At 39.3% G+C, this 11,640-nt stretch overlaps 1 protein-coding gene across 1 annotated transcript in view; it reads right to left on the bottom strand.

The window, feature by feature from the left end:
• The window catches only part of mical3a (microtubule associated monooxygenase, calponin and LIM domain containing 3a), a 119,802-nt gene that overhangs the window by 86,039 nt on the left and 22,123 nt on the right, over positions 1-11,640 (bottom strand). Inside the window, exon 2 of the mRNA XM_036584951.1 lies at positions 5,530-5,812. The gene's annotated coding sequence lies outside the window, so the exon portion shown is untranslated. The remainder of the gene's footprint in view (positions 1-5,529; positions 5,813-11,640) is intronic.

The raw sequence follows: 11,640 nt of genomic DNA, 5'->3' as shown, positions 1-11,640 counted from the left end.
GACTCCAGCCTAAATTTTAACAATAAACTCCATCACAGCAAGATAAAACTAGACACCAGCACGTGAGTTCAGTGTTACACAGCATGCATCTAAAAGGTACTTCAGACATCTAATCTTGTCAAATGAGGAACAGTTCAGTGAGGGATGTGCGCAGCAGCCAGTTGTTGATTGTATGATGATCTTGTAGCCTTTAAAGGGGAATTTCATGTTTTTTTGTTTTGTTTTGTTTTGTTTTTTCAAAATGGATTTTTTTTTAAAATATGCTTTAGGCCAAAACTATGTCCAAAACTATTGTAAACTGTGTCTCAGGCCATAGGCAACATATTATTAAAGCAATTCATGTAATAGCTTTCTGTGAGGTAGCTTTTAGATGCATGAATCTCTTCAGATGTCTGGTTCCTATCACCACCACTCTGAACAATTCTGATTCGGTCTGTCTCTCTTGAGTGGAGCATAGAGTGAACCAACAATTCAATTATGTAGAATTTTTGAAAAATCTGTGGAATTCCTCTTTAGACTTTAAAGGGAAATTCTACAGATTTTTAAAAACTGCTGCATAATGAAATTGTCGTTTGATATGCTTTTTGCAAGTGGTCACTGACATAAAACACCTTAAGTGAATTCTGGCCTTAGGTTTTCCCTTTACCTTAAATGGGCTGTGTATCCATAATTGCCTTAGACCCTATGTTTAAGGTTTAGCACTTCAGTTTTTGTTAGTTGCAAAATTTAAATTAGCAGCTTTAAATTTATCCCTTAAAGGGGAACTCCACCGATTTTGCAAAATGTCTGCATAATTTAGTGATTGAGATGTAAGTCATTCAGAGTGGTTTGGTGTGAAATGGCTTATTTGTGTAAACTTACTGACTCAGATTTCTTTACAATGGTGGTGATAGGAATGTATCTGAAAAAGAGTTTTCTTTGGGGACCATTTTGCCTTGAAGCACCCTTCATATATCCCTCCACCATGAACAGTTTAAAATCAATTGATTAAAATACGTTTAGGACAAAATATTATCACAAAACTACCGTAACACACTGAGTGCATTTACATGCACTTAATAATCCGATAACTGCAGAAAGTCAGATTTTGTCAGTAATCCGATCAACATGGTCTGTTTTCACACATGCATAGACTGAGAATTTTGAAAGAAATCAGAGAAAGGGTTTCCAATTACTGAGCTAAAATCCAGCTCTCTTTATCAGATTTCTAGACCTTACTCCGATCTAAGAAATCAGAGTATGCTGTTATAACCATTTGAATAATGAGATAATGGCAGAAATCCAATTATGAAGTGCATGTAAACGCAAGTGTATCAGACATTAGGCTCTGTATTCATAATCATCCATTTCATGTAATAACTTTCTGTGAGAGAGCTTTTTAGAGGTGGATGTCTGGTTCCTATCACCACCACTGTGAACAATTATGACTCTGGTCTATCAGGCTGCAGAACACATATTATAACCCTTGCTTTGTTAAATGTACTCTCTCACTGTCTTTCTAACAAGTAAAAACATCTGAAAAGATCTGGGTTTTAAAAAAGCATGCCTGTAAAGGCTTTTGGCAAAGCTCTGTATGTACTGTATATGTGTATTTTCATTTTCACTCATGTTCAAGACCCCTCTACTTGTTACTACTTCTGGGGTGAATGTCAGCCAAATGATTTGACATAGACAGGGACCAGGCCTTGTCCAGCCCAGCAATTAGAATAGATTAGCCCAGGACGCACTGAACCAGAAAGACCTCAATGATTGCATCCAGAGTTATACTGAGATAAATGAGAGGTGACCGAGGACATGCAGTGACCCTTCATTCTTTATGGACTGAAGTACACATTAAGAATATAAACCCAGAAAAGTCAATGGGTTTAAAAAAAAATGTTTTTATTAGAATTCTTCACCCAAGAGCCCCAAACCAAAATAAACACACTAACTGCCACACATTTGTTTATCTTCTAGAAGGAAAGTGGCATGAATTTCAGAGAGACGACAGAAAGACTGTGAGGTAGGTCACTGCCCCTGAAATTTAGTAAGTCCTCCATACACAACAGCATTTAAAATATGATATAAATCAACAGTATGGCGGAAAGCAGTGGCAGCCTCTAAGTCAGTTAAAAGTCAAAGTCAACAAGTTGGGTGTGAATGGAAGGCAATTTAGAGGCCACAGCATTTTTGTGGCACACATATCTACTATTAAACATAGTCGTGAACGTGACTCAAAGTGATAAAAAGATATTTTTACTCCATTATCTGTTTATCTGGGGAAGCTGTACACCACAAACCAGACTGGAGGTGTTTCTCAACACTATCAGCCACGTTCCACTGTTCCAATCACTCAGCACCCACCCACAGGAGACTCCTGAGTGCACTCAGACTATCATTCAATACGCTGAACTTCACTGTGACATTTTGATAGACAAATGAGGCCTTGTACACTATTACAAAATTCAGCATTTGGTCACAGCTTATTTCAAATTAACTACACTAACTCATATTAAAGAAATGTATCACAGACAATAAAAGTATTACAGGATACCAACAGCATGTAAAGTTATCATTTATACTGAAATATTACATACACAGTACTGGGCAAAAGTCAGAGACCATCTTTCATTTATTTAATTTGAAATCAAGACAGCCATAAAGTGCAAGTTAAAAAGTGTTGCTTTTTTCCTGATGCTGAAAAAACACATTTAACTGAAAATTACACAGAAAATGTATTTTTTTCAGTATTCTTTCTTTGTCTTACGGTTTCTGTTCTTTTTGGAAGTGTTGCTTTCAGTGTTTCAAAGAAATCTGCAGGGATATTTTTCCACAACTCCAAAGTTGGTTGTATTTTCTGTTTCTCACAATCCAAATAATCCCAATCACGAATATATAGACTCATCAGTCCATAAAATCTTAACCTACATTTCAGATGTCCAGTTCTGGTGTTGTAGTGAAAATTTTCTTCTTTTTTATGTATTTCCTTTTCTCAGAAACAGCTTCTTGACAGCTACACATCCTTTCAGACTCATAGTGTTGAGTTGTCTTCCACAGTGGAAGGATGGACAGAAACACCTGGGGATTTTCTCAGATCTGAAGCAATAGTGGAGCTTGATTTTCTCATGAAAACATGAAAGCTCCTTTGACTTTACCCTTTCTTATGTAAGTGGATTATCTTATGTCTAATCTTCTCAGAAATCTCTCCTCAAAAATGAATAACTTGTCCTTAATGGCTATTTTGACTGGAAATTGAAGAAATGTGGTCCCTGACATTTGCACTGCAGACACTATGCAAGTGTATTAGTCCCTTGCATGTGTATTCAATGGTTTGTTTTTTTACACATTCCAGCTCTAAACAGTATAGAGTGATAGCTTTACCGCCCACTTAAATTGTCAGAATTAAACCACAGTGCTCAGTCTTCTACACACTCTGACCTTGGCAAGAGGGAATCTGTGAATCAGTGAATGTCCTAGTCTGGCATGTGAGAAATGGAACATTTTTAAGAAGTAAAGTTCTCTGGAAAGATAGTAGCAAACCCTCAAGGATGCTTCTACGTGGCTCCACTTTTGCTTTCGCAAAACCAATAGATGTTATTATGTCGTCATTACTGTTGCCATTATTATTACTGCGGTATACCCACAAGGACACTACAGAAGGTTTCCATGTAAAACCTATTTTAAGCAGTAAGAAAAGCCTATAAAAGTAATTTGCTGTACAGTCTAGGGAGGGTGAGAGGTTGTTTATAGGATGACACGGTGATAGCCTACATCTGTTAAGTATTACCCCACAATGGACATAATTCACAGAAAGTGGAGGTCCAAATGTTTGGGAGCAGTATTCCTCAAAAGTGCATAATGAGAGATGTGTGAGAAATGTCCGTGATACTGGAAAGAATGCAAAAAAGATCAACAGAAGGTCAGCATAACTCCACTAAAGCTATGTCTTCTTTAAAAAGAAAGCAAGACAGCAAACAACAGAACTTAAGAGAGCAAAAATGCTGTCAAAGGGCCTCCGATAGCACAGAAAACCTTTTTGTTTTTTTAAAACAAGAGTTGGATGCAGAATGTAAACAGTGTTTCAGATAGTACCATTTACTGTCTACATACAATCCATATATACGGCAACAAAACTGCAAAAACAAATGGTTTTGCATTTACCTTTTTTGAATGTTCTGAAAATCTATTTGCAAATGTCTGCTTATTCAGCCTACAGTAGTTTAGCTCCACCCATTCACGTTGAAGTTAGAAGGAGTGTTTCAACCAAGACTGCTTTTTGAATGAGGCACAATTTAAGGCAGCCAATAAGAACAGAGGTCATTTACATATTGTTGCTGTCCAAAAAAAACATGCATCTACATTTTTTTCCTTATCATTCCTTATCAGCTGCCCCTTACATTGAGTCAAATCTTTATAGGACCAATAAAAATGCGCCAAAATCGCTTGGCATAAAATTTCCTACATTAAAATTAAATAGTGTTTTTGTCATCTCCTGTAAATCTGCCATTTCAGAGATACTTGTTTTCTTTGGACAGCAATAATATGTCAGTCTTACAGGCACAGTAACAAAAACAGTTTAATTGCAAAGGACAAAGAGAGAGACATAAAATGAATTAACACTGTTCTTGGTGTATAAACCCATACAAATGTCATAAGTGGTCCTGAGGGGGATATAGCCCTTTTCCTGACATGTTTTATATTATGTAATGTCCTTCTAGATTATGCATGGCATAAAATGAAAATGTTGTTAGTCGGGTCAATAAACTTCTAAGCTTGCATCACTGACTTTTACACTGTCGACTATGAGTTTACTCTGTATGCAAATGCAAATGCAGTTTCGCACTGATCTCTTGCTATTATGCAATGATCAGCTGACCTTTCAAATCGATTACACCTAAGCCACCAGAAACATGGCATTAAATCACCAGTGGCAATTACTGGGAGTAAAACAGTCATCTCTACCATGCTCCATCTTCATCACAAGGACAGTTCACATATGGAGGCTGTAAGGAAGAACAGGTTGACCCAGTATGCCGGCTAGAGTATACACTAGGCAGGGGTTTGCTAATTAAACAGACTATACTGGGAACAGCAAGTGACTCCAATAGAGGCTGAATCCTTGCTGTTGGAGAGCTATTAAAAGAAGTTAATGGGAGCAGTGAAGCGCACAGTCCACTGAGAGCTCAGTGCTCACTATGAAACAACAACAGGCGGGAGGATCCACCTTTATTGTTGCAGGTGGGGCTCTAAAACCTGTCTTCCCTCATCTTTTATTACTCTGAATACCAGTGACAGAAGCATTGTGACAAAAAAGGCATTGATCTGTGACAAAGGAATCCCACTCATCCTCTATTTTAAGATGGGGGGACTCCTACCTAGGACAGGAGTGATCAATGATGTCATCACTTCACAACAAAAGCAGGGAGGAAACCCCTAAAATGAGCCTGGCATTGGGCTGAATACTCAAGCACACGAGCAACGAGAAGAAGGCACCCATGGGGGACTCCAAGCATCAAAGCAAAAGAGTAAAGTCAACAGCACATTACTCACTGTGGGAATATCCGTGACAGCTGCAGGGCACGGGGTTTGTGTTTGTAGAGCTTTCTCTTCTTGCTCCCTCGCTCCCTCTCTTCCTCTATACCTTTCTCTCTCGGATCCTCCTCCTCACCACTGTGAGATGCAGGCTGGACCGGTGCTGGTTGCCATGGTTACCGGACGAGGACCGTCTCACGTGATTTGGTGAGGAAAAGACAACAGCAGCCAGCAGCCCCTCCTCCTTCAGATGACGCCGGGGCCGTTCCGTCTGTTCACAAAGAGAAGCCTCCCAGTCTGCCTACAAAGCACACAATGGATGTCTTAAGACGAAGGGTGTGGCAAGCACGGGAGGTGTGTGTGTGTGTGTGTGTGTCTGTGTCTGTGTTTGTGTGTGTTGGGGGGAGCTTGACTGACTGCCCAAGCTTTGAGTGTTTAAGTGCGCCCCGCTGAGACTCTGTACAAAATGTACTGGTGCACAGCAAGGCTGCCAGAATACAGGAATAACACACCAGCAAGACGGCCGGGCATTCCAGCATCCTCCCATATGTGGCAGCTTGACCCGCCGGCTCTGCGCACTCTTAGCCAGGAAGTTATTTATATCAGCACAGACGCGGCCTGGACAGTTGCGCTGCCATTAGTCACTGTATGATGGGCTTATGCAGAATATGTGAGATTCTCCACTGTATATGCAAATACAAGCAATCCAGTGTAACCCACATTCCGTTCATTTAGGTCATTCTAATTGGACTGCCTTAAAGAGAAATTCTACCCATTTTTCCAAGTCCCTTCATATTGAAATGTAAACAAAGTCATTCAGGGTGGTTTTGTGTGAAATGTGCCATTCTAGAGAAACTTGCAGTCCGAATGGTTCACAGAGGTGGTGAGAGGAACCAGACGTCTGAAATGTTCAACATCTTTAAAAGCTGCCTCTGAAAGTTATTAAATAAAATGAATATGAATGAATGTGCAGCCTGGAATTGTTTTATAATAGTTTTAAGAAGTTCTGGTCTAAATGTATTTTGTAAATCCCTTCAAGACCAACAGGTACACACAGGGGATTGTGAGGCACAATAGTACCCAAGAAACCTTATTTTTTAGGTGTCTTTAGGTCTTTAGGTGTGCCAATAATTTTGCCCTATATGGTTTTGAAAGAATAAATTATTCTTGAAACAACACTCTTGTAGGAATGCTTTATATTAGATTGGGCTAAATGGTGAGCAATTTCTACACTCTTTTAGGAACATTTGAATCATTATGTATATTGTTTATTTTATATGACTGTTGTTGCCCAGTTTTTTGAGGGGTGCCAATAGTTATGGAGTTGAGTATATAAAAACATATTAAATACAATGCTTATATTTCTGCTGCAGACATCATGACCCCTGTTCCTATCAGTAAAGAATCAATAAGTTTCTCTAGAACAGCACATTTTAAAACTCTGAATGACTTTACTTACAACTCAAAAATTGAATTATGCCAAAATTTGAACATTTAAATACAGTGTATTTGAGGTTTCGTTGAGAACTGTGTGACAGCACCACCAGTTCTTTAGACACAGTTTGTAAGATTCTTTTTGTTCCTTTATTTTCACCTGAGTACTAATATTACACGAAGCATTGCCTGAAAGCTTTGTTTAGTAGCTTGTATGACATTCCCACAGACAAGCAGAACTTAAACTCAAGTTCAAAAGTTAATGCCAGGTCACAGGTTAAAGTTGAGGGAAAGTTAAGTGGCATGAAATGAAACATTCAAACCCCTGACTACACAGGAACTTTGATACAGGGATCTCGTTTCATAGTTGTTGATGCGTAATTGACTGGCAAAATAGCTACTTTATGTGATGACAGCCTATTGAAAGACCTTGTTTCACAGAACTCTCCTTCAACCACTCACTTCTGCCAAAGCCATTTGCTTAAAATAGCTTTAATGAGCTTCTGAAATAAACCAGTGATTGCTGCGTTATCAGATGGTGCGTAGTGGTAACTATGCACAACACTGAGTGGCACTAGAGCCAGAAGTTTTGAATGAGCACTTTATGCCAATTGTATGCCTTTAAAATGGATTCAAATGAACATGCCACTGTGTGAGTGAAGATCCAGGAAATCACTCTGTCACACGCATGTGGGACAACTCCTTTAATTACGTAATGATGATAACATTTGGGGCTATTTCAAGAGTCATTACGGTCATTTGAAATGATTTAGCTGAGCTCTAGTTGGGAAAAACACATGCTTTAAGAGGGGAACTTGGACAAATCTTTTACAAATCCCTTTGTAAAAGCTGGATTGAGTCCACAGTACGTGACTTTCTGACTTGACTCACTGTGGAGTTTGGTGTGCTCGGACACTGATGCGATCATAGCGGCCTGTAATTGGTCCAGTGTGCAGGAGCAGTGGGCGAATGAAGGGTTGCTTTTGTGTCAAGGACGCGTAGGCTAATTGAGTTCATTGTGTTTTCAGAGCCAGAGACAAAGTCACAGCAAGACTGTGACGTAATGGCCACATGAGGGCAATACCCTGGCCTGCTACAATAATGAGAGATATTGAATTTCGTTGAGCAGGAAATTATCAGTGAAAACCAGATGTGGGCCCTCTGCAAGAGTGTGGGTGGATAATTCAACATATCAGTGCTTGTGTGTGCTCAGATCGCTGATGTCATCCATACATCACTCTCTTCCACAACATGTAAAACACCTTAACCAATCAAAATGACCATTACCCTGTCAAATATCATACAATATACAACATATATTAACATATTATATGCAGTGCTTTTCTCAGCAATCAAAAACAGTCACAGCGAAAATAAAAAGGGCAGGCCTTTTTTAAAAAATGTCTATGGATGACCACACAAGTGACTAATGCAGTGACCAGGTCTTCCAGTAGGCAATGATTAAAGGGCCCATATCATAGAAAATATTTTCGAAATAAGAGTTTTGAATCAGTTTTAAATCATACTATTCTCTCCTCAGTTCATATATGATAAGTAAGCTACAAAAGCATCCCACTTTGAATTAACTCTTTTCACATAAAATGCTACTTCTGCCTGTTTTGGAGGTCCTTCAGCTGAACTATGGCAGTTGTACACGATTGCGTGACATAAAGAAAGCTGCAGTTATGCTATCTGTTTTATCTTGGCAAGACCAACAGTGTCTTAATTAATCTGATAACAGAGTTACAAAGAAAAATATTTTTAATTTATTATATTAATGAAAGCCAAGCCGATTTTCATTCTGCCAGCAGTATGGCCTGCAAAAAGTGGTGAATTTTTGTGAGGTCACAAAAAATGTATAAAAGCATTAACATATATCCACCTATTCTAGTTACACTAAGTTACGGCACCATGAAGTAGGGAGTGTTTCAGTGCAGACTGCTTTTTGAATGACAATACAGCATAGCCGACCAGAACAAAAATAATTTGTGGACAGTAAAAAACAGCCTGTTTAAGGTATAAAAAGAGTTTGAAAACTAGTCATGAGTGTTTTTGGCACATAAACCCATATAGATATCATAAGTGGACCTCAGGGTGGAAAAAATAAATTACAAGAAAAATAAAAGATATGGCACTTTAAACCTGCTTAAACATCATTGTTATTAGTGATATAGCTCTCCACCTCTGACAGACACAAAGAGGCCATCCAAAAAGCCTCTACATCTCCATGCATTATGAATCAGCCTCCCTCCTGTCCTCTGAAGTCACTGGCTGGGTGTGTGGGAGCCATGAATAAAAAATATGGAGCCTGTCAACACTGCTGTATGAATCCATTTCAAGCAATAGGTTAAAATAACATCACACTTAACATGTTCAGTCCTGGCATCGCTCACTGTTTCTGATCTATGGCCAGAATCTGAAAGCAAAGTTTGGGATAAGACCTATTGTAAAGTCACAAAGGCCCTTTGCTGGGCTGTTGGGGGAGATTAATATGTAATAATCTAGAGGATTTCAAATGGAGAAGCAACAAGCTTTCCCCTTGGACAAGGCATACATAGAAAAGCATATGCCAATACAAATGAAACTTTAAATATGCAATACCCAGAGTGCAACATATCCTTCTGCACATTATCAGTTTATTAGCATATCAGCCCATCTCATATCACTCCCCCCCCATATTCCTCATCATCTGTCTCTCAGCATGTATTGTGGGGGTGTTTGCAAATTTAGGAAGGATATTCAGTGGAGTTTGCTAGTTGCATGAGCTGAGACGGACAAAGAGAGAGGATAGAGCGAGCAAGTGAGCATGAAGGAGAGCTAGAGAAGGGAACAATTGGCCTCATTCACCAAATATCTTCCTAAATCTTTTCTTAAATATGTCCTTGAGAAAGTTCCTAAGCAAAAAGTCAATATCAGATTCATGACTTGTTCTTAAACCGCAGAACTTTTCACACCTTTGTGCTCCTGAGTGTGTAGATTCTGTTCTTACCTAAAACAAATCCCAAATAAGAGAACATTGGTGAATGTCAGAATCTTTGTGAAAATTATACAAGTGGGTTTTAGGAAGAAATTTCTTTTTATGAAGGGTTGGTAATTGAGGCCCAATCTCAAATGACTCCACTCCCCATGAAGGTACACTATATTTTCAAAAGTTTGTAGACATGCCTTCAATTAGTCAATTGCTGACACAGCTTGTATAATATGCATAGAAAAAGAACTGCCAAAAGAATGGTATGCTCTGGAGCAGCCTAAGGCCACCATTCCCAATGCCAAGCATCAGCTCCCCAATACAGGGCTGTGGAGCAGTGGAATGCAGTGGAAAGCAGTGGTTCTCGGGAGTGATGGAGCTCCAACTAATACCTTTGGGATGAGCTGGAGTGACGTGTGTGATCCAGAACTAATCATCCAACTAATGCTCTTGTGGCTAAATGCAATCAAATCCTCACAGCAATGTTCCAACATCTAATCTAAAGCCTTCTTAGAAGAGCAGAGACTCCTACAGGGGCAAAGGATGGACAGACTCCTCATTAATACCCTTAAGTTCAGAAGAAATGCTGGATGAGGTGGTATTTATAAACTTTTGGTCATAGTGTACTCATTTCCAACCACCTCTAATATGGTAGTGGAGCACCACATTGCCACTGTCCGTCATAAACCCTCAGTGGATCCCGTGACTAGCAGAGCTTCCTTTCTGCCAGAGCTGATTTAAGCAGCTAGCTCCGCCTCCAGGTCAATACAGAAGATCATAAAAGCCCTCAGTAATGATGCGTGCAAGCATTTTAACAAGCACAGCTATTATGAATCTGTCACAGGCCACTGAGCATACCGCACTGCCGTCACTGCACACACAGAGCAGGGCCATTCTGTGTAGGTACATGTATGAAAATATGGATAAACTAGCCTACAGATCAACTTCACAAAAGCGGAAATAAACATTAGCATAGGCTGTGTTATTCTTATCCTAAGCAGAGTGGTGCTGTGTGAATTTTCTTTGAATTAGGGACAAAGGGCAGGGTCATCAGGCCTGTGACCTCTTAAAGCTGTGGGATTAGTTTAAAGAGGAGCCACAAACACACAGAGAGAGAGAGAGAGAGGGAGAGAGAGATAAATATACAGAGAGAAAGAGAGAAGCAGAAGGATGACCGCTTTGTCATTGAAACCTGTTGTGTTTTCTCACCATCATGGTAGGCTTGTGGTTTTATGCTGTAGAGCTGTATTACCTGAACAGGTCACCTTTTAGAATTTAACCAGTGATCTAGATAACTAGATTTGTAAAATAAAAGTAAAACGTCCATATATAAAACTTCCATATATACTCCATATTCCAAAACAGTCTCAAGCATTTGTAAAACAAGCCTTCAAGAAGCAAGCTGAGATTTATAAGAAAATTTCTTTAATAATCCTCAATATACAACTGTAGTCATAAATCGGCATTATGGAGGTCAAACCAGCATATTATTAACAACTCAAATCTGAGTGGTCCAACAACATGAACATTTTAAATTCCTCTGAAGAAATCCACCAAAGAACCTGTGCAAACATCTCTTAGTCAAGCTCAGACTGGCTCCTTAATGACCTGTGCTGCTCAGGGCTCTACTCTGTCCAGCCAGTTTGCACTGTGATTTAGTGACGGATTTACTGGGAGCGTTTGAAGATCACCAGTATTGATCACGCTAAATGGAGCGCCTGTTGAAT

The sequence above is a fragment of the Colossoma macropomum genome, unplaced genomic scaffold (genome assembly GCF_904425465.1).
Source record: "Colossoma macropomum unplaced genomic scaffold, Colossoma_macropomum, whole genome shotgun sequence".
In the NCBI taxonomy this organism is placed as follows: domain Eukaryota; kingdom Metazoa; phylum Chordata; class Actinopteri; order Characiformes; family Serrasalmidae; genus Colossoma; species Colossoma macropomum.
This window is presented reverse-complemented; position numbering and strand designations above follow the sequence as displayed.